This window comes from Ascaphus truei, unplaced genomic scaffold, assembly GCF_040206685.1.
Source record: "Ascaphus truei isolate aAscTru1 unplaced genomic scaffold, aAscTru1.hap1 HAP1_SCAFFOLD_535, whole genome shotgun sequence".
Lineage (NCBI taxonomy): Eukaryota > Metazoa > Chordata > Amphibia > Anura > Ascaphidae > Ascaphus > Ascaphus truei.
The window spans coordinates 169641-192541 of record NW_027456866.1 but is presented as its reverse complement, the minus strand read 5'-3'; the positions used below and the strand labels follow the sequence as shown (position 1 = coordinate 192541).

General features: G+C 47.1%; 1 long non-coding RNA gene across 1 annotated transcript in view; it reads right to left on the bottom strand.

Annotated features, from left to right (window-relative positions):
* Positions 1–4828, bottom strand: part of LOC142485093 (uncharacterized) — a 52205-nt gene extending 47377 nt beyond the window's left edge. Inside the window, exon 1 of the long non-coding RNA XR_012798358.1 lies at positions 4660–4828. This is a non-coding gene — a long non-coding RNA (uncharacterized LOC142485093). The remainder of the gene's footprint in view (positions 1–4659) is intronic.
* Positions 4829–22901: the final 18073 nt, after the last annotated feature.

The following is a 22901-nucleotide window of genomic DNA, read 5'->3' as shown; positions in this document are numbered from 1 at the left end:
TTCACTTACTGTGTTTTGCCCTGTGACTGATCCCTTAAATATAAATGGTGTTAAAAGTCCTGGTCTACCGAGACAGTCACCACCCATACTGTGCCATCCAGAGAGGAGGTCACAAACCATACTGTGCCATCCAGAGAGGAGGTCACCAACCCTACTGTGCCCCCCAGAGAGGAGGTCACCAACCCTACTGTGCCAACCAGAGAGGAGGTCACCAACCCTACTATGCCAACCAGAGAGGAGGTCACCAACCATACTGTGCCAACCAGAGAGGAGGTCACCAACCATACTGTGCCAACAAGAGAGGAGGTCACCAACCATACTGGGCCACCCAGAGAGGAGGTCACCAACCATACTGTGCCATCCATAGAGGAAGTCACCAACCCTACTGTGCTGCCCAGAGAGGAGGTCACCAACCCTACTGTGCCAACCAGAGAGGAGGTCACCAACCATACTGTGCCACTCAGAGAGGAGGTCACAACCCTACTGTGTCATCCAGAGAGGAGGTCACCAACCCTACGGTGCCCCCCAGAGAGGAGGTCACCAACCCTACTGTGCCAACCAGAGAGGAGGTCACCAACCATACTGTGCCCCCCAGAGAGGAGGTCACCAACCATACTGTGCCCCCCAGAGAGGAGGTCACCAACCATACTGTGCCAACCAGAGAGGAGGTCACCAACCATACTGTGCCAACCAGAGAGGTCACCAACCCTGCTGTGCCAACCAGAGAGGAGGTCACCAACCATACTGTGCCAACCAGAGAGGAGGTCACCAACCATACTGTGCCACCCAGAGAGGAGGTCACCAACCCTACTGTGCCAACCAGAGAGGAGGTCACCAACCATACTATGCCCCCCAGAGAGGAGGTCACCACCCATACTGTGCCATCCAGAGAGGAGGTCACCAACCAAACTGTGCCCCCCAGAGAGGAGGTCACCAACCATACTGTGCCCCCCAGAGAGGAGGTCACCAACCATACTGTGCCGTCCAGAGAGGAGGTCACCAATCCATACTGTGCCATCCAGAGAGGAGGTCACCAACCATACTGTGCCATCCATAGAGGAAGTCACCAACCCTACTGTGCTGCCCAGAGAGGAGGTCACCAACCCTACTGTGCCAACCAGAGAGGAGGTCACCAACCATACTGTGCCACTCAGAGAGGAGGTCACCAACCCTACTGTGTCATCCAGAGAGGAGGTCACCAACCCTACTGTGCCCCCCAGAGAGGAGGTCACCAACCCTACTGTGCCAACCAGAGAGGAGGTCACCAACCATACTGTGCCCCCCAGAGAGGAGGTCACCAACCATACTGTGCCCCCCAGAGAGGAGGTCACCAACCATACTGTGCCAACCAGAGAGGAGGTCACCAACCATACTGTGCCAACCAGAGAGGTCACCAACCCTGCTGTGCCAACCAGAGAGGAGGTCACCAACCATACTGTGCCAACCAGAGAGGAGGTCACCAACCATACTGTGCCACCCAGAGAGGAGGTCACCAACTCTACTGTGCCAACCAGAGAGGAGGTCACCAACCATACTATGCCCCCCAGAGAGGAGGTCACCACCCATACTGTGCCATCCAGAGAGGAGGTCACCAACCAAACTATGCCCCCCAGAGAGGAGGTCACCAACCATACTGTGCCGTCCAGAGAGGAGGTCACCAACCCATACTGTGCCATCCAGAGAGGAGGTCACCAACCATACTGTGACCCCCAGAGAGGAGGTCACCACCCATACTGTGCTACCCATAGAGGTCACCAACCATGCTGTGCCGTCCAGAGAGGAGGTCACCACCCATACTGTGCCGTCCAGAGAGGAGGTCACCACCCATACTGTGCCGTCCAGAGAGGAGGTCACCAACCAAACTGTGCCACCCAGAGAGGGGGTCACCACCCATACTGTGCTACCCATAGAGGAGGTCACCAACCATGCTGTGCCACCCAGAGAGGAGGTCACCAACCATGCTGTGCCACCCAGAAAGGAGGTCACCACCCATACTGTGCCCCCCAGAGAGACAGTCACCAACCATACTGTGCTATCCAGAGAGAAGGTCACCAACCTGTGAGCCCCAGACAGGAGGTCACCACCCATACTGTGCCACCCAGAGGTCAACAACCATACTGTGCCACCCCGAGGTCAACCATACTGTGCCACCCAGAGGTCAACCATACTGTGCCACACAGAGAGGAAGTCACAAACCCTACTGTGCCACCCAGAGAGGAAGTCACCAACCATACTGTGCCCCCCAGAGGTCAACCATACTGTGCCACCCAGAGGTCAACCATACTGTCCCACCCAGAGAGGAAGTCACCAACCCTACTGTGCCACCCAGAGAGGAGATCTCCAACCATACCGTGCCACCCAGAGAGACAGTCACCAACCATACTGTGCCCCCCAGAGAGGAGGTCACCACCCATACTGTGCCCCCCAGAGAGGAGGTCACCACCCATACTGTGAGCCCCAGAGAGGAGGTCACCACCCATACTGTGCCACCCAGAGGTCAACAACCATACTGTGCCACCCAGAGGTCAACCATACTGTGCCACCCAGAGGTCAACCATACTGTGCCACCCAGAGAGGAAGTCACCAACCCTACTGTGCCACCCAGAGAGGAGGTCACCACCCATACTCTGAGCCCCAGAGAGGAGGTCACCACCCATACTGTGCCACCCAGAGAGGAGGTCACCAACCATACTGTGCCACCCAGAGGTCAACAACCATACTGTGCACCCAGAGAGGAGGTCACCAACCATACTGTGCCACCCAGAGGTCAACAACCATACTGTGCCACCCAGAGGTCAACCATACTGTGCCACCCAGAGGTCAACCATACTGTGCCACACAGAGAGGAAGTCACAAACCCTACTGTGCCACCCAGAGAGGAAGTCACCAACCATACTGTGCCCCCCAGAGGTCAACCATACTGTGCCACCCAGAGGTCAACCATACTGTCCCACCCAGAGAGGAAGTCACCAACCCTACTGTGCCACCCAGAGAGGAGATCTCCAACCATACCGTGCCACCCAGAGAGACAGTCACCAACCATACTGTGCCCCCCAGAGAGGAGGTCACCACCCATACTGTGCCCCCCAGAGAGGAGGTCACCACCCATACTGTGAGCCCCAGAGAGGAGGTCACCACCCATACTGTGCCACCCAGAGGTCAACAACCATACTGTGCCACCCAGAGGTCAACCATACTGTGCCACCCAGAGGTCAACCATACTGTGCCACCCAGAGAGGAAGTCACCAACCCTACTGTGCCACCCAGAGAGGAGGTCACCACCCATACTCTGAGCCCCAGAGAGGAGGTCACCACCCATTCTGTGCCACCCAGAGAGGAGGTCACCAACCATACTGTGCCACCCAGAGGTCAACAACCATACTGTGCACCCAGAGAGGAGGTCACCAACCATACTGTGCCACCCAGAGGTCAACAACCATACTGTGCCACCCAGAGGTCAACCATACTGTGCCACCCAGAGGTCAACTATACTGTTCCTCCCAGAGGTCAACCATACTGTGCCACCCAGAGAGGAAGTCACCAACCCTACTGTGCCACCAATAGAGGAAGTCACCAACCATACTGTGCCCCCCAGAGGTCAACCATACTGTGCCACCCAGAGGTCAACCATACTGTGCCACCCAGAGAGGAAGTCACCAACCCTACTGTGACACCCAGAGAGGAAGTCACCAACCATACTGTGCCACCCAGAGAGGAGATCTCCAACCATACTGTGCCACCCAGAGAGGGGGTCACCACCCATACTGTGCCCCCCAGAGAGGAGGTCACCAACCATACTGTGCCACCCAGATAGGGGATCACCAACCATACTGTGCCATCCAGAGAGGAGGTCACCACCCGTACTGTGCCCCCCAGAGAGGAGGTCACAAACCATACTGTGCCACCCAGAGGTCACCTCCCATACTGTGCCACCCAGAGAGGAAGTCACCAACCCTACTGTGCCCCCCAAAGAGGAAGTCACCAACCCTACTGTGCCACCCAGAGAGGAAGTCACCAACCCTGCTGTGCCACCCAAAGAGGAGGACACCAACCATACTGTGCAATCCAGAGAGGGGATCACCAACCCTACTGTGTCCCCCAGAGAGGAGGTCACCAACCATACTGTGCCCCCCAGAGTGGGGATCACCAACCCTACTGTGTCCCCCAGAGAGGAGGTCACCAACCATACTGTGCCACCCAGCGAGAAGGTCACCACCCATACTGTGCTAATCAGAGAGGAGGTCACCAACCATGTTGTGCCACCCAGAGAGACAGTCACAAACAAACCAGAGACAGATGAGACAGCATAAAAGACAGAGCGAGGCACAGCCCAGAGACAGAGCATGGCACAGCCCAGAGACAGAGCCAAGAGACAGAGCGAGGCAGTAAAGAGACAGAGAGCCCAGAGAGAGAGCCCAGAGGCAGCCCAGAGAAAGAGCCCAGAGGCAGAGCGAGGCAGCCCAGAGACAGTGCCTAGAGACAGAGAGGGACAGCGAGGGAGCCCAGAGGCAGGACGAGGCAGCCCAGAGAAAGAGAGGGACAGCCCAGAGACAGAGCGAGAGAAAGCAGAGATTCAGTGACACAGTGGTTGTAGAGAGAGGCACAGACCAGTCATAATGTCAGATGCAAAGTGACACATTGAAGGACAGTGATACTTACAGAGAGACAGCACGCAGGGGAACCCTGTCCAGTGTGTATCCGTGTGTACGGTAAGTGTGTATCAGTGTGTGTGTCAGGGTCACAGTGTATCAGTGTGTGTGACAGTGTATCAGTGTGTGTGTCAGGGTCACAGTGTATCAGTGTGTGTGTGACTGTGTATCAGTGTGTGTGTCAGGGTCACAGTGTATCAGTATGTTTGTGAGTGTCATTGTTCTCATCGGGGGCCCAACGTACAGTAACTATGGAATCACGTTACAAAGGAACAAAAGCCCCTGCAGGTAACAGGCAGGTAACAGGCAGGTAACACGCAGGTAACAGGCAGCCGCCCTCTTACCCTCTCACCCACAAACCACTGATATGAGACGCCCTCCTGTAACTGCTCAACTGTGAGACACTGGGTCTAAACTACTCATATAAAAGAGACAGTCCCCTAAACCTGCTCATATCCAAGAGACAGCCCTAAACCTGCTCATATCCAAGAGACAGGCCTAAATCTGCTAATATCCAAGAGACAGCCCCTAAACCTGCTAATATCCAAGAGACAGCCCCTAAACCTGCTCATATCCAAGAGACAGGCCTTTTACTGATCATAACGAAGAGACAGCCCCAAACTCCTCATATGCATGAGACAGTCCTAAACCTGCTAATATCCAAGAAACAGCCCCTAACTGCTAATATCCAAGAGACAGCCCTTAACTGATCATAACTAAGAGACAGCCCCAAACCTGTTATATCCAAGAAACACACCTTGACCTGCTCATATCCAAAAGACAGCTGCTAACTGCTCATATCCAAGAGACGGCCCCTAACTGCTAATATCCAAGAGACAGACCTTGACCTGCTAATATCCAAGAGACAGTCCTTAACTGATCATAACTAAGAGAGACAGCCCTTGATCTGCTCATATCCAAAAGAGAGCTGCAAACTGCTCATATACAAGAGACACCCCTTGACCTGCAAATATCCAAGAGACAGTCCTTGACCTGCTCATACTGTATCAGAGAGACAGCCCCAGCTGATAATATCCAAGAGACCGCCCTTGACCTGCTAATATCCAAGAGACAGTCCTTAACTGATCATAACCAAGAGACAGCCCTTGACCAGCTCATATCCAAGAGACAGCCCTTGACCTGCAAATATCCAAGAGACAGCCCTTATCTGATCATAACTAAGAGACAGCCCCCAAACCTGCTCATATCCAAAAGAGAGCTGCTAACTGCTCATATAAAAGAGACAGACCTTGGCCTGCAAATATCCAAGAGACAGTCCTTGACCTGCTAATATCCAAGAGACAGCTGCTAACTGCTAATATCCAAGAGATAGCCCCAAACCTGCTCAAATCAAAGAGACAGCCCTTGACCTGCTCATATCCAAGAGACAGTCCTTAACTGATCATAACTAAGAGAGACAGCCCTTGATCTGCTCATATCCAAAAGAGAGCTGCAAACTGCTCATATACAAGAGACACCCCTTGACCTGCAAATATCCAAGAGACAGTCCTTGACCTGCTCATACTGTATCAGAGAGACAGCCCCAGCTGATAATATCCAAGAGACCGCCCTTGACCTGCTAATATCCAAGAGACAGTCCTTAACTGATCATAACCAAGAGACAGCCCTTGACCAGCTCATATCCAAGAGACAGCCCTTGACCTGCAAATATCCAAGAGACAGCCCTTATCTGATCATAACTAAGAGACAGCCCCCAAACCTGCTCATATCCAAAAGAGAGCTGCTAACTGCTCATATAAAAGAGACAGCCCTTGACCTGCTCATATCCAAGAGACAGTCCTTGACCTGCAAATATCCAAGAGACAGTCCTTGACCTGCTCATATCCAAAAGACAGCTGCTAACTGCTAATATCCAAGAGACAGCCCCTAACTGCTAATATCAAAGAGACAGCCCTTGACCTGCTCATATCCAAGAGAAAGTCCTTAACTGATCATAACCAAGAGACAGCCCCAAATCTGCTAAAATCAAAGAGACCATCCCTAAACTTTTCCTATACAAGAGACAGGCCTTTTACTGATCATAACGAAGAGACCGCCCCAAACTCCTCATATGCAAGAGACCGCCCTAAACCTGTTAATATCCAAGAGACAGCCCCTAACTGCTAATATCCAAGAGACAGCCCTAACCTGCTAATATTCGAGACACACCTTGACCTGCTAATATCCAAAAGACAGCTGCTAACTGCTCATATCCAAGAGACGGCCCCTAACTGCTAATATCCAAGAGACAGACCTTGACCTGCTAATATCCAAGAGACAGCCCTTGACCTGCTCATTTCCAAAAGAGAGCTGCAAACTGCTCATATACAAGAGACAGCCCTTGACCTGCAAATATCCAAGAGACAGTCCTTGACCTGCTCATATCAGAGAGACAGCCCCAGCTGATAATATCCCAGAGACAGCCCTTGACCTACTAATATCCAAGAGACAGCCATTGACCTGCTAATATCCAAGAGACAGCCCTTAACTGATCATAACCAAGAGACAGCCCCCAAACCTGCTCAAATCAAAGAGACAGCCATGACCAGCTCATATCAAAAATACAGCTGCTAATATCCAAGAGACGGCCCCTAACTGCTAATATCCAAGAGACGGCCCCTAACTGCTAATATCCAAGAGACAGACCTTGACCTGCTCATATACAAGAGACAGCCCTTGACCTGCAAATATCCAAGAGACAGCCCTTGACCTGCAAATATCCAAGAGACAGTCCTTGACCTGCTCATATCAGAGAGACAGCCCCAGCTGATAATATCCCAGAGACAGCCCTTGACCTACTAATATCCAAGAGACCGCCCTTAACTGATCATAACCAAGAGACAGCCCCCAAACCTGCTCAAATCAAAGAGACAGCCCTTGACCTGCTCATATCCAAGAGACAGTCCTTGACCTGCAAATATCCAAGAGACAGTCCTTGACCTGCAAATATCCAAGAGACAGCCATTGACCTGCTAATATCCAAGAGACAGCCCTTAACTGATCATAACCAAGAGACAGCCCCCAAACCTGCTCAAATCAAAGAGACAGCCCTTGACCTGCTCATATCCAAGAGACAGTCCTTGACCTGCAAATATCCAAGAGACAGTCCTTGACCTGCTCATATCCAAAAGACAGCTGCTAACTGCTAATATCAAAGAGACAGCCCTTGACCTGCTCATATCCAAGAGAAAGTCCTTAACTGATCATAACCAAGAGACAGCCCCAAATCTGCTAAAATCAAAGAGACCATCCCTAAACTTTTCCTATACAAGAGACAGGCCTTTTACTGATCATAACGAAGAGACCGCCCCAAACTCCTCATATGCAAGAGACAGCCCCCAAACCTGCTCAAATCAAAGAGACAGCCATGACCAGCTCATATCAAAAATACAGCTGCTAACTGCTAATATCCAAGAGACAGCCCTTATCTGATCATAACTAAGAGACAGCCCTTATCTGATCATAACTAAGAGACAGCCCTTATCTGATCATAACTAAGAGACAGCCCTTATCTGATCATAACTAAGAGACAGCCCTTATCTGATCATAACTAAGAGACAGCCCTTATCTGATCATAACTAAGAGACAGCCCTTGACCTGCTCATATCCAAAAGACAGACCTTGACCTGCAAATATCCAAGAGACAGCCCCTAACTGCTAATATCCAAGAGACAGCTCCTAACTGCAAATATCCAAGAGACAGCTCCTAACTGCAAATATCCAAGAGACAGCCCCTAACTGCTAATATCCAAGAGACAGTCCTTAACTGATCATTACCAAGAGATAGCCCAAAGCCTTCTCAAATCAAAGAGACAGCCCATGACCTGCTCATATCCAAGAGACTGCGTCTAACTGCTAGTTTCTAAGAGACAGCCCCTGACCTGCGACCTCTGTATGTTGTCAGATTAATAGTGACCGACCCTTCCCTCGTTTACACTTTGCCCGGCAACTGTCACAGACTGCAGAGCATTACTCCTTACCAATACCTCACACAGACCTGCAGAGCATTACTCCTTACCAATACCTCACAGACCTGCAGAGCATTACTCCTTACCAATACCTCACAGACCTGCAGAGCATTACTCCTTACCAATACCTCACAGACTGCAGAGCATTACTCCTTACCAATACCTCACACAGACCTGCAGAGCATTACTCCTTACCAATACCTCACAGACCTGCAGAGCATTACTCCTTACCAATACCTCACAGACCTGCAGAGCATTACTCCTTACCAATACCTCACAGACTGCAGAGCATTACTCCTTACCAATACCTCACACAGACCTGCAGAGCATTACTCCTTACCAATACCTCACAGACCTGCAGAGCATTACTCCTTACCAATACCTCACAGACCTGCAGAGCATTACTCCTTACCAATACCGCACAGACCTGCAGAGCATTACTCCTTACCAATACCTCACAGACCTGCAGAGCATTACTCCTTACCAATACCTCACAGACCTGCAGAGAATTACTCCTTACCAATACCTCACAGACCTGCAGAGCATTACTCCTTACCAATACCTCACAGACCTGCAGAGCATTACTCCTTACCAATACCTCACAGACCTGCAGAGCATTACTCCTTACCAATACCTCACAGACTGCAGAGCATTACTCCTTACCAATACCTCACACAGACCTGCAGAGCATTACTCCTTACCAATACCTCACAGACCTGCAGAGCATTACTCCTTACCAATACCTCACAGACCTGCAGAGCATTACTCCTTACCAATACCTCACAGACTGCAGAGCATTACTCCTTACCAATACCTCACACAGACCTGCAGAGCATTACTCCTTACCAATACCTCACAGACCTGCAGAGCATTACTCCTTACCAATACCTCACAGACCTGCAGAGCATTACTCCTTACCAATACCGCACAGACCTGCAGAGCATTACTCCTTACCAATACCTCACAGACCTGCAGAGCATTACTCCTTACCAATACCTCACAGACCTGCAGAGAATTACTCCTTACCAATACCTCACAGACCTGCAGAGCATTACTCCTTACCAATACCTCACAGACCTGCAGAGCATTACTCCTTACCAATACCTCACAGACCTGCAGAGCATTACTCCTTACCAATACCTCACAGACTGCAGAGCATTACTCCTTACCAATACCTCACACAGACCTGCAGAGCATTACTCCTTACCAATACCTCACAGACCTGCAGAGCATTACTCCTTACCAATACCTCACAGACCTGCAGAGCATTACTCCTTACCAATACCGCACAGACCTGCAGAGCATTACTCCTTACCAATACCTCACAGACCTGCAGAGCATTACTCCTTACCAATACCTCACAGACCTGCAGAGAATTACTCCTTACCAATACCTCACAGACCTGCAGAGCATTACTCCTTACCAATACCTCACAGACCTGCAGAGCATTACTCCTTACCAATACCTCACAGATCTGCAGAGCATTACTCCTTAGCAATACCTCACAGACCTGCAGAGCATTACTCCTTACCAATACCTCACAGACCTGCAGAGCATTACTCCTTACCAATACCTCACAGTACTGCAGAGCATTACTCCTTACCAATACCTCACAGACATGCAGAGCATTACTCCTTAGCAACACCTCTCACAGATCTGCAGAGCATTACTCCTTAGCAACACCTCTCACAGATCTGCAGAGCATTACTCCTTAGCAATACCTCACAGACCTGCAGAGCATTACACCTTACCAACACCTCTCACAGACCTGCAGAGCATTACTCCTTACCAATACCTCACAGACCTGCAGAGCATTACTCCTTAGCAACACCTCTCACAGATCTGCAGAGCATTACTCCTTAGCAATACCTCACAGACCTGCAGAGCATTACTCCTTACCAATACCTCACAGACCTGCAGAGCATTACTCCTTACCAATACCTCACAGACATGCAGAGCATTACTCCTTACCAATACCTCACAGACATGCAGAGCATTACTCCTTACCAATACCTCACAGACATGCAGAGCATTACTCCTTAGCAACACCTCTCACAGACCTGCAGAGCATTACTCCTTACCAATACCTCACAGACCTGCAGAGCATTACACCTTACCAATACCTCTCACTGACCTGCAGAGCATTACTCCTTACCAACACCTCTCACAGACCTGCAGAGCATTACACCTTACCAATACCTCATAGACATGCAGAGCATTACTCCTTGCCAATACCTCACAGACATGCAGAGCATTACTCCTTACCAATACCTCACAGACCTGCAGAGCATTACTCCTTACCAATACCTCTCACAGACCTGCAGAGCATTACTCCTTACCAATACCTCACAGACCTGCAGAGCATTACACCTTACCAATACCTCACAGACATGCAGAGCATTACACCTTACCAATACCTCTCACAGACCTGCAGAGCATTACTCCTTACCAATACCTCACAGACCTGCAGAGCATTACACCTTACCAACACCTCACAGACCTGCAGAGCATTACACCTTACCAATACCTCACAGACATGCAGAGCATTACTCCTTAACAATACCTCACAGACCTGCAGAGCATTACACCTTACCAATACCTCACAGACCTGCAGAGCATTACACCTTACCAACACCTCACAGACCTGCAGAGCATTACACCTTACCAATACCTCACAGATATGCAGAGCATTACTCCTTACCAATACCTCACAGACCTGCAGAGCATTACACCTTACCAATACCTCACAGACCTGCAGAGCATTACTCCTTACCAATACCTCACAGACATGCAGAGCATTACTCCTTACCAATACCTCACAGACCTGCAGAGCATTACACCTTACCAATACCTCACAGACATGCAGAGCATTACTCCTTACCAACACCTCTCACAGACCTGCAGAGCATTACTCCTTACCAACACCTCTCACAGACCTGCAGAGCATTACTCCTTACCAACACCTCTCACAGACCTGCAGAGCATTACTCCTTACCAATACCTCACAGACCTGCAGAGCATTACTCCTTAGCAACACCCCTCACAGACCTGCAGAGCATTACTCCTTAGCAACACCCCTCACAGACCTGCAGAGCATTACTCCTTACCAATACCTCGCAGACCTGCAGAGCATTACTCCTTAGCAATACCTCTCGCAGACCTGCAGAGCATTACTCCTTAGCAATACCTCTCGCAGACCTGCAGAGCATTACTCCTTAGCAACACCTCTCACGGACCTGCAGAGCATTACTCCTTAGCAACACCTCTCACAGACCTGCAGAGCATTACTCCTTAGCAATACCTCACAGACTTGCAGAGCATTACTCCTTAGCAATACCTCTCGCAGACCTGCAGAGCATTACTCCTTAGCAATACCTCTCGCAGACCTGCAGAGCATTACTCCTTAGCAACACCTCTCACAGACCTGCAGAGCATTACTCCTTAGCAACACCTCACAGACCTGCAGAGCATTACTCCTTAGCAATACCTCTCGCAGACCTGCAGAGCATTACTCCTTACCAACACCTCTCACAGACCTGCAGAGCATTACTCCTTAGCAACACCTCTCACAGACCTGCAGAGCATTACTCCTTAGCAACACCTCTCACAGACCTGCAGAGCATTACTCCTTACCAATACCTCACAGACCCGCAGAGTATTACTCCTTAGCAACACCTCTCACAGACCTGCAGAGCATTACTCCTTAGCAATACCTCTCACAGACCTGCAGAGCATTACTCCTTACCAATACCTCTCACAGACCTGCAGAGCATTACTCCTTACCAATACCTCTCACAGACCCGCAGAGCATTACTCCTTACCAATACCTCTCACAGACCTGCAGAGCATTACTCCTTACCAATACCTCACAGAGCTGCAGAGCATTACTCCTTAGCAACACCTCTCACAGACCTGCAGAGCATTCCTCCTTAGCAACACCTCTCACAGACCTGCAGAGCATTACTCCTTAGCAACACCTCTCACAGACCTGCAGAGCATTACTCCTTAGCAACTCCTCTCACAGACCTGCAGAGCATTACTCCTTAGCAACACCTCCCACAGACATGCAGAGCATTACTCCTTAGCAACACCTCTCACGGACCTGCAGAGCATTACTCCTTACCAATACATCTCACAGACCCGCAGAGCATTACTCCTTAGCAACACCTCTCACAGACCTGCAGAGCATTACTCCTTAGCAATACCTCTCACAGACCTGCAGAGCATTACTCCTTAGCAATACCTCTCGCAGACCTGCAGAGCATTACTCCTTAGCAACACCTCTCACAGACCTGCAGAGCATTACTCCTTAGCAATACCTCTCGCAGACCTGCAGAGCATTACTCCTTACCAACACCTCTCACAGACCTGCAGAGCATTACTCCTTAGCAACACCTCTCACAGACCTGCAGAGCATTACTCCTTAGCAACACCTCTCACAGACCTGCAGAGCATTACTCCTTAGCAACACCTCTCACAGACCTGCAGAGCATTACTCTTTAGCAACACCTCCCACAGACCTGCAGAGCATTATTCCTTACCAATACCTCACAGACCCGCAGAGTATTACTCCTTAGCAACACCTCTCACAGACCTGCACAGCATTACTCCTTAGCAACACCTCTCACAGACCTGCAGAGCATTACTCCTTAGCAACACCTCTCACAGACCTGCAGAGCATTACTCTTTAGCAACACCTCCCACAGACATGCAGAGCATTACTCCTTAGCAATACCTCTCACAGACTTGCAGAGCATTACTCCTTACCAATACCTCTCACAGACCTGCAGAGCATTACTCCTTACCAATACCTCTCACAGACCCGCAGAGCATTACTCCTTAGCAACACCTCTCACAGACCTGCAGAGCATTACTCCTTAGCAACACCTCACACAAATGCAGAGCATTACTCCTTACCAATACCTCTCACAGACCTGCAGAGCATTACTCCTTACCAATACCTCACAGAGCTGCAGAGCATTACTCCTTAGCAACAACTCTCACAGTCCTGCAGAGCATTCCTCCTTAGCAACACCTATCACAGACCTGCAGAGCATTACTCCTTAGCAACACCTCTCACAGACCTGCAGAGCATTACTCCTTAGCAACACCTCTCACAGACCTGCAGAGCATTACTCCATAGCAACACCTCCCACAGACATGCAGAGCATTACTCCTTAGCAACACCTCTCACGGACCTGCAGAGCATTACTCCTTACCAATACCTCTCACAGACCTGCAGAGCGTTACTCCTTAGCAATACCTCTCACAGACCTGCAGAGCATTACTCCTTACCAATACCTCTCACAGACCCGCAGAGCATTACTCCTTAGCAACACCTCTCACAGACCTGCAGAGCATTACTCCTTAGCAACACCTCACACAACTGCAGAGCATTACTCCTTACCAACACCTCTCACAGACCTGCAGAGCATTACTCCTTACCAATACCTCACAGAGCTGCAGAGCATTACTCCTTAGCAACACCTCTCACAGACCTGCAGAGCATTCCTCCTTAGCAACACCTCTCACAGACCTGCAGAGCATTACTCCTTAGCAACATCTCTCACAGACCTGCAGAGCATTACTCCTTAGCAGCACCTCTCACAGACCTGCAGAGCATTACTCCTTACCAATACCTCACAGACCTGCAGAGCATTACTCCTTAGCAACACCTCTCACAGACCTGCAGAGCATTACTCCTTACCAATACCTCACAGACCTGCAGAGCATTACTCCTTACCAATACCTCTCACAGACCTGCAGAGCATTACTCCTTACCAACACCTCTCACAGACCTGCAGAGCATTACTCCTTAGCAACACCTCTCACAGACCTGCAGAGCATTACTCCTTACCAACACCTCTCACAGACCTGCAGAGCATTACTCCTTAGCAACACCTCTCACAGACCCGCAGAGCATTACTCCTTACCAATACCTCTCACAGACCTGCAGAGCATTACTCCTTAGCAACACCTCACAGACCTGCAGAGCATTACTCCTTACCAATACCTCACAGACCCGCAGAGTATTACTCCTTAGCAACACCTCACAGACCTGCAGAGCATTACTACTTAGAAACACCTCACAGACCTGCAGAGCATTACTCCTTACCAATACATCACAGACCAGCAGAGCATTACTCCTTAGCAGCACCTCTCACAGACCTGCAGAGCATTACTCCTTAGCAACACCTCTCACAGACCTGCAGAGCATTACTCCTTACCAACACCTCTCACAGACCTGCAGAGCATTACTCCTTAGCAATACCTCTCACAGACCTGCAGAGCATTACTCCTTAGCAATACCTCTCACAGACCTGCAGAGCATTACTCCTTAGCAACACCTCACAGACCTGCAGAGCATTACTCCTTACCAACACCTCTCACAGACCTGCAGAGCATTACTCCTTAGCAATACCTCTCACTGACCTGCAGAGCATTACTCCTTAGAAACACCTCTCACAGACCTGCAGAGCATTACTCCTTACCAACACATCTCACAGACCTGCAGAGAATTACTCCTTACCAACACCTCTCACAGACCTGCAGAGCATTACTCCTTACCAACACCTCTCACAGACCTGCAGAGCATTACTCCTTACCAATACCTCACAGACCCGCAGAGCATTACTCCTTAGCAACACCTCTCACAGACCTGCAGAGCATTACTCCTTAGCAATACCTCTCACAGACCTGCAGAGCATTACTCCTTAGCAATACCTCTCACAGACCTGCAGAGCATTACTCCTTAGCAATACCTCTCACAGACCTGCAGAGCATTACTCCTTACCAATACCTCTCACAGACCTGCAGAGCATTACTCCTTACCAACACCTCTCACAGACCTGCAGAGCATTACTCCTTAGCAATACCTCACAGACCTGCAGAGCATTACTTCTTACCAATACCTCACAGACCTGCAGAGCATTACTCCTTACCAATACCTCTCACAGACCTGCAGAGCATTACTCCTTAGCAGCACCTCTCACAGACCTGCAGAGCATTACTCCTTAGCAATACCTCACAGACCTGCAGAGCATTACTCCTTAGCAACACCTCTCACAGACCTGCAGAGTATTACTCCTTAGCAATACCTCTCACTGACCTGCAGAGCATTACTCCTTAGCAACACCTCACACAGACCTGCAGAGCATTACTCCTTACCAATACCTTACAGACCTGCAGAGCATTACTCCTTACCAACACCTCTCACAGACCTGCAGAGCATTACTCCTTAGCAACACCTCTCACAGACCCGCAGAGCATTACTCCTTACCAATACCTCACAGACCTGCAGAGCATTACTCCTTAGCAATACCTCTCACTGACCTGCAGAGCATTACTCCTTAGCAATACCTCACAGACCTGCAGAGCATTACTCCTTAGCAATACCTCACAGACCTGCAGAGCATTACTCCTTAGCAACACCTCTCACAGACCTGCAGAGCATTACTCCTTAGCAATACCTCTCACGGACCTGCAGAGCATTACTCCTTAGCAATACCTCTCACAGACCCGCAGAGCATTACTCCATAGCAACACCTATCACAGTCTGCAGAGCATTACTCCTTACCAATACCTCTCACAGACCCGCAGAGCATTACTCCTTAGCAACACCTCTCACAGACCTGCAGAGCATTACTCCTTACCAATACCTCTCACAGACCTGCAGAGCATTACTCCTTACCAATACCTCACAGACCTGCAGAGCATTACTCCTTACCAATACCTCACAGACCTGCAGAGCATTACTCCTTAGCAACACCTCTCACAGACCCGCAGAGCATTACTCCTTACCAATACCTCACAGACCTGCAGAGCATTACTCCTTAGCAACACCTCTCACAGACCTGCAGAGCATTACTCCTTAGCAACACCTCACAGACCTGCAGAGCATTACTCCTTAGCAACACCTCACTGACCTGCAGAGCATTACTCCTTAGCAACACCTCACAGACCTGCAGAGCATTACTCCTTAGCAACACCTCACAGACCTGCAGAGCATTACTCCTTAGCAATACCTCACAGACCTGCAGAGCATTACTCCTTAGCAACACCTCTCACAGACCCGCAGAGCATTACTCCTTACCAATACCTCACAGACCTGCAGAGCATTACTCCTTAGCAACACCTCACAGACCTGCAGAGCATTACTCCTTAGCAACACCTCTCACAGACCCGCAGAGCATTACTCCTTACCAATACCTCACAGACATGCAGAGCATTACTCCTTAGCAATACCTCACAGACCTGCAGAGCATTACTCCTTAGCAATACCTCTCACTGACCTGCAGAGCATTACTCCTTAGCAATACCTCACAGACCTGCAGAGCATTACTCCTTAGCAATACCTCACAGACCAGCAGAGCATTACTCCTTAGCAACACCTCTCACAGACCTGCAGAGCATTACTCCTTAGCAATACCTCTCACAGACCTGCAGAGCATTACTCCTTAGCAATACCTCACAGACCTGCAGAGCATTACTCCTTAGCAACACCTCTCACAGACCCGCAGAGCATTACTCCTTAGCAATACCTCTCACAGACCCGCAGAGCATTACTCCATAGCAACACCTCTCACAGTCTGCAGAGCATTACTCCTTACCAATACCTCTCACAGACCCGCAGAGCATTACTCCTTAGCAACACCTCTCACAGACCTGCAGAGCATTACTCCTTAGCAATACCTCTCACTGACCTGCAGAGCATTACTCCTTAGCAACACCTCTCACTGACCTGCAGAGCATTACTCCTTACCAACACCTCTCACAGACCTGCAGAGCATTACTCCTTAGCAGCACCTCTCACAGACCTGCAGAGCATTACTCCTTAGCAGCACCTCTCACAGACCTGCAGAGCATTACTCCTTAGCAATACCTCACAGACCTGCAGAGCATTACTCCTTACCAATACCTCACAGACCCGCAGAGCATTACTCCTTAGCAACACCTCTCACAGACCTGCAGAGCATTACTCCCTAGCAACACCTCACAGACCTGCAGAGCATTACTCCTTAGCAAATACCTCACAGACTGCAGAGCATTACTCCTTAGCAAATACCTCACAGACCTGCAGAGCATTACTCCTTAGCAATACCTCTCACAGACCTGCAGAGCATTACTCCTTACCAATACCTCTCACAGACCTGCAGAGCATTACTCCTTACCAATACCTCTCACAGACCTGCAGAGCATTACTCCTTACCAATACCTCTCACAGACCTGCAGAGCATTACTCCTTAGCAATACCTCACAGACCTGCAGAGCATTATTCCTTACCAATACCTCACAGACCTGCAGAGCATTACTCCTTAGCAACACCTCACAGACCTGCAGAGCGTTACTCCTTACCAATACCTCACAGACCTGCAGAGCATTACTCCTTAGCAAATACGTCACAGACCTGCAGAGCATTACTCCTTAGCAAATACCTCACAGACCTGCAGAGCATTACTCCTTAGCAATACCTCTCACAGACCTGCAGAGCATTACTCCTTACCAATACCTCTCACAGACCTGCAGAGCATTACTCCTTACCAATACCTCTCACAGACCTGCAGAGCATTACTCCTTACCAATACCTCTCACAGACCTGCAGAGCATTACTCCTTAGCAATACCTCACAGACCTGCAGAGCATTATTCCTTACCAATACCTCACAGACCTGCAGAGCATTACTCCTTAGCAACACCTCACAGACCTGCAGAGCGTTACTCCTTACCAATACCTCACAGACCTGCAGAGCATTACTCCTTAGCAATACCTAACAGACCTGCAGAGCATTACTCCTTAGCAACACCTCACAGACCTGCAGAGCATTACTCCTTACCAATACCTCACAGACCTGCAGAGCATTACTCCTTACCAATACCTCACAGACCTGCAGAGCATTCCTCCTAGCAACACCTCTCACAGACCTGCAGAGCATTACTCCTTAGCAACACCTCACAGACCTGCAGAGCATTACTCCTTACCAACACCTCTCACAGACCTGCAGAGCATTACTCCTTAGCAATACCTCTCACTGACCTGCAGAGCATTACTCCTTAGCAACAACTCTCACTGACCTGCAGAGCATTACTCCTTAGCAATACCTCACAGACCTGCAGAGCATTACTCCTTACCAATACCTCACAGACCTGCAGAGCATTCCTCCTAGCAACACCTCTCACAGACCTGCAGAGCATTACTCCTTACCAATACCTCACAGACCTGCAGAGCATTCCTCCTAGCAACACCTCTCACAGACCTGCAGAGCATTACTCCTTAGCAACACCTCACATACCTGCAGAGCATTACTCCTTACCAACACCTCTCACAGACCTGCAGAGCATTACTCCTTAGCAATACCTCTCACTGACCTGCAGAGCATTACTCCTTAGCAACAACTCTCACTGACCTGCAGAGCATTACTCCTTAGCAATACCTCACAGACCTGCAGAGCATTACTCCTTACCAATACCTCACAGACCTGCAGAACATTACTCCTTAGCAACACCTCTCACAGACCTGCAGAGCATTACTCCTTAGCAATACCTCACAGACCTGCAGAGCATTACTCCTTAGCAACACCTCCCACAGACCTGCAGAGCATTACTCCTTACCAACACCTCTCACAGACCTGCAGAGCATTACTCCTTAGCAACACCTCTCACAGACCTGCAGAGCATTACTCCTTAGCAATACCTCAGAGACCTGCAGAGCATTACTCCTTAGCAATACCTCTCACAGACCAGCAGAGCATTACTCCTTAGCAATACCTCACAGACCTGCAGAGCATTACTCCTTACCAATACCTCTCACAGACCCGCAGAGCATTACTCCTTACCAATACCTCACAGACCTGCAGAGCATTACTCCTTAGCAATACCTCTCACAGACCTGCAGAGCATTACTCCTTAGCAATACCTCACAGACCAGCAGAGCATTACTCCTTAGCAACACCTCTCACTGACATGATATGTGTATGTTATGTATATATGTGTATGTTATGTATATATGTGTATGTTATGTATATATGTGTATGTTATGTATATATGTGTATGTTATGTATATATGTGTATGTTATGTATATATGTGTATGTTATGTTTATATGTATATATGTGTATGTTATGTATATATGTGTATGTTATGTATATATGTGTATGTTATGTATATATGTGTATGTTATGTATATATGTATATATGTGTATGTTATGTATATATGTGTATGTTATGTATATATGTGTATGTTATGTATATATGTGTATTTTATGTATATATGTATATATGTGTATGTTATGTATATATGTGTATTTTATGTATATATGTATATATGTGTATGTTATGTATATATGTGTATTTTATGTATATATGTATATATGTGTATGTTATGTATATATGTGTATGTTATGTATATATGTGTATGTTATGTATATATGTATATATGTGTATGTTATGTATATATGTGTATGTTATGTATATATGTGTATGTTATGTATATATGTATATATGTGTATGTTATGTATATATGTGTATGTTATGTATATATGTGTATGTTATGTATATATGTATATATGTGTATGTTATGTATATATGTGTATGTTATGTATATATGTGTATGTTATTTATATATGTGTATGTAACGGTATTTCTGGCCCGGCCTGACCCACCCAATCTCACATTGGCCCCTGTGGTCTAACCGGACCCCATTACAGTGTAGATATGCCTGATGGTGCACCTGTTGGCTACAGGACTCCTGAGTCTCCCGCATGATGGTGTGTGGGGAGGACCCGTCAGACAGGCAGCTGAGGTAGTGTGCTGAGTCTCACCTAGTTCCAGTGCAGCGCCTCCACCTCACCAGGGTCCCTGCGTCCGCATGGGGATGATCCTGACGAGGAACTCCTCGGTGGTGCAACCTCCTGTATAATCATGGGACTCTCACACACAGGGGTTTCTCTGATCAGCTCCATCTTTATTGTCACGGTGGGCATAGCTGCCCTCCACAATGGGTATATTCAGCCAATCATCTCGCCCGTGCTCCCTTTAGATAGGTATATCACCTAGATCAGGGATTCACTAGTCCCGCCGGAATCACTGTCCTGTGCCAGGTCCCTGGACACAGCCTCCCATGGAGTTACTATAACATAACTGACACTCTGATAGAACTTGAACTCCTTCCTCAGCTCTGACAAGAGCTGGAACTCTTCCTCAACTGAACTAACCCTCCTCCTCTCAGCAGAACTAACTTTTAAACACAGTGCTGTGCCTTATGTAAGCTTCTGAGGCTGACACACCTCTGACATCACTAACCATGGAGTCAGAGCATGTGACCAGTCCCAGCCATACACAGGGCACCCCACCAGGGTGTGAGGGGAAACCTCCATAATTACTGCTGGCATGCCCACACTTACCAGGCCTTACTGCCAACAGGAGAGATGACTGTAGGCATTTTACATGACCGCTACATGTATGTTATGTATATATGTATATATGTGTATGTTATGTATATATGTGTATGTTATGTATATATGTGTATGTTATTTATATATGTGTATGTTATGTATATATGTGTATGTTATTTATATATGTGTATGTTATGTATATATGTGTATGTTATGTATATATGTGTATGTTATTTATATATGTGTATGTTATGTATATATGTGTATGTTATGTATATATGTATATATGTGTATGTTATGTATATACTGCACCGACACACTTTATTCGAGCAAATACCCGGTATGTACCTGGCAGATACCTGGAATGCGCCGCTCCTCACCTCTGACAAGCCCCGTTGCATTTGCCTTCCCAGCCTGGGTTCATGCCTGGCTGACGGGCGGCTGATCTGTTAAATGATAATGATTAGGATTTAATAGGCTGCAATGCTTCGCGTGTCTACCAGATGGCATAAATTCATGAATTGTAATGCAGTATATATGTATATATATATACTGTGCAGTATTGCAGCCAGCGGGAATAAAATGCTTCAATCCCTGCCTGGAAAATAACCCAATGCACTCGGGCAGAAAACAGTCACAAACCTCAATACACCCGGGTATACCCGAATTCGTGGGACTAGCCGAGCTCGAATAAAGTGTGTCGCCAGTGTATGTATATATGTGTATGTTATGTATATATGTGTATGTTATGTATATATGTGTATGTTATTTATATATGTGTATGTTATGTATATATGTGTATGTTATGTATATATGTGTATGTTATGTATATATGTGTATGTTATTTATATATGTGTATGTTATGTATATATGTGTATGTTATTTATATATGTGTATGTTATGTATATATGTGTATGTTATGTATATATGTATATATGTGTATGTTATGTATATATGTATATATGTGTATGTTATGTATATATGTATATATGTGTATGTTATGTATATATGTGTATGTTATGTATATATGTGTATGTTATTTATATATGTGTATGTTATGTATATATGTGTATGTTATGTATATATGTATATATGTGTATGTTATGTATATATGTGTATGTTATTTATATATGTGTATGTTATGTATATATGTGTATGTTATGTATATATGTGTATGTTATGTATATATGTGTATGTTATTTATATATGTGTATGTTATGTATATATGTGTATGTTATGTATATATGTATATATGTGTATGTTATGTATATATGTATATATGTGTATGTTATGTATATATGTGTATGTTATGTATATATGTGTATGTTATTTATATATGTGTATGTTATGTATATATGTGTATGTTATGTATATATGTGTATGTTATGTATATATGTGTATGTTATTTATATATGTGTATGTTATGTATATATGTGTATGTTATTTATATATGTGTATGTTATGTATATATGTGTATGTTATGTATATATGTATATATGTGTATGTTATGTATATATGTATATATGTGTATGTTATGTATATATGTATATATGGGTATGTTATGTATATATGTGTATGTTATGTATATATGTGTATGTTATTTATATATGTGTATGTTATGTATATATGTGTATGTTATGTATATATGTATATATGTGTATGTTATGTATATATGTGTATGTTATTTATATATGTGTATGTTATGTATATATGTGTATGTTATGTATATATGTGTATGTTATGTATATATGTGTATGTTATTTATATATGTGTATGTTATGTATATATGTGTATGTTATGTATATATGTATATATGTGTATGTTATGTATATATGTGTATGTTATGTATATATGTATATATGTGTATGTTATGTATATATGTATATATGTGTATGTT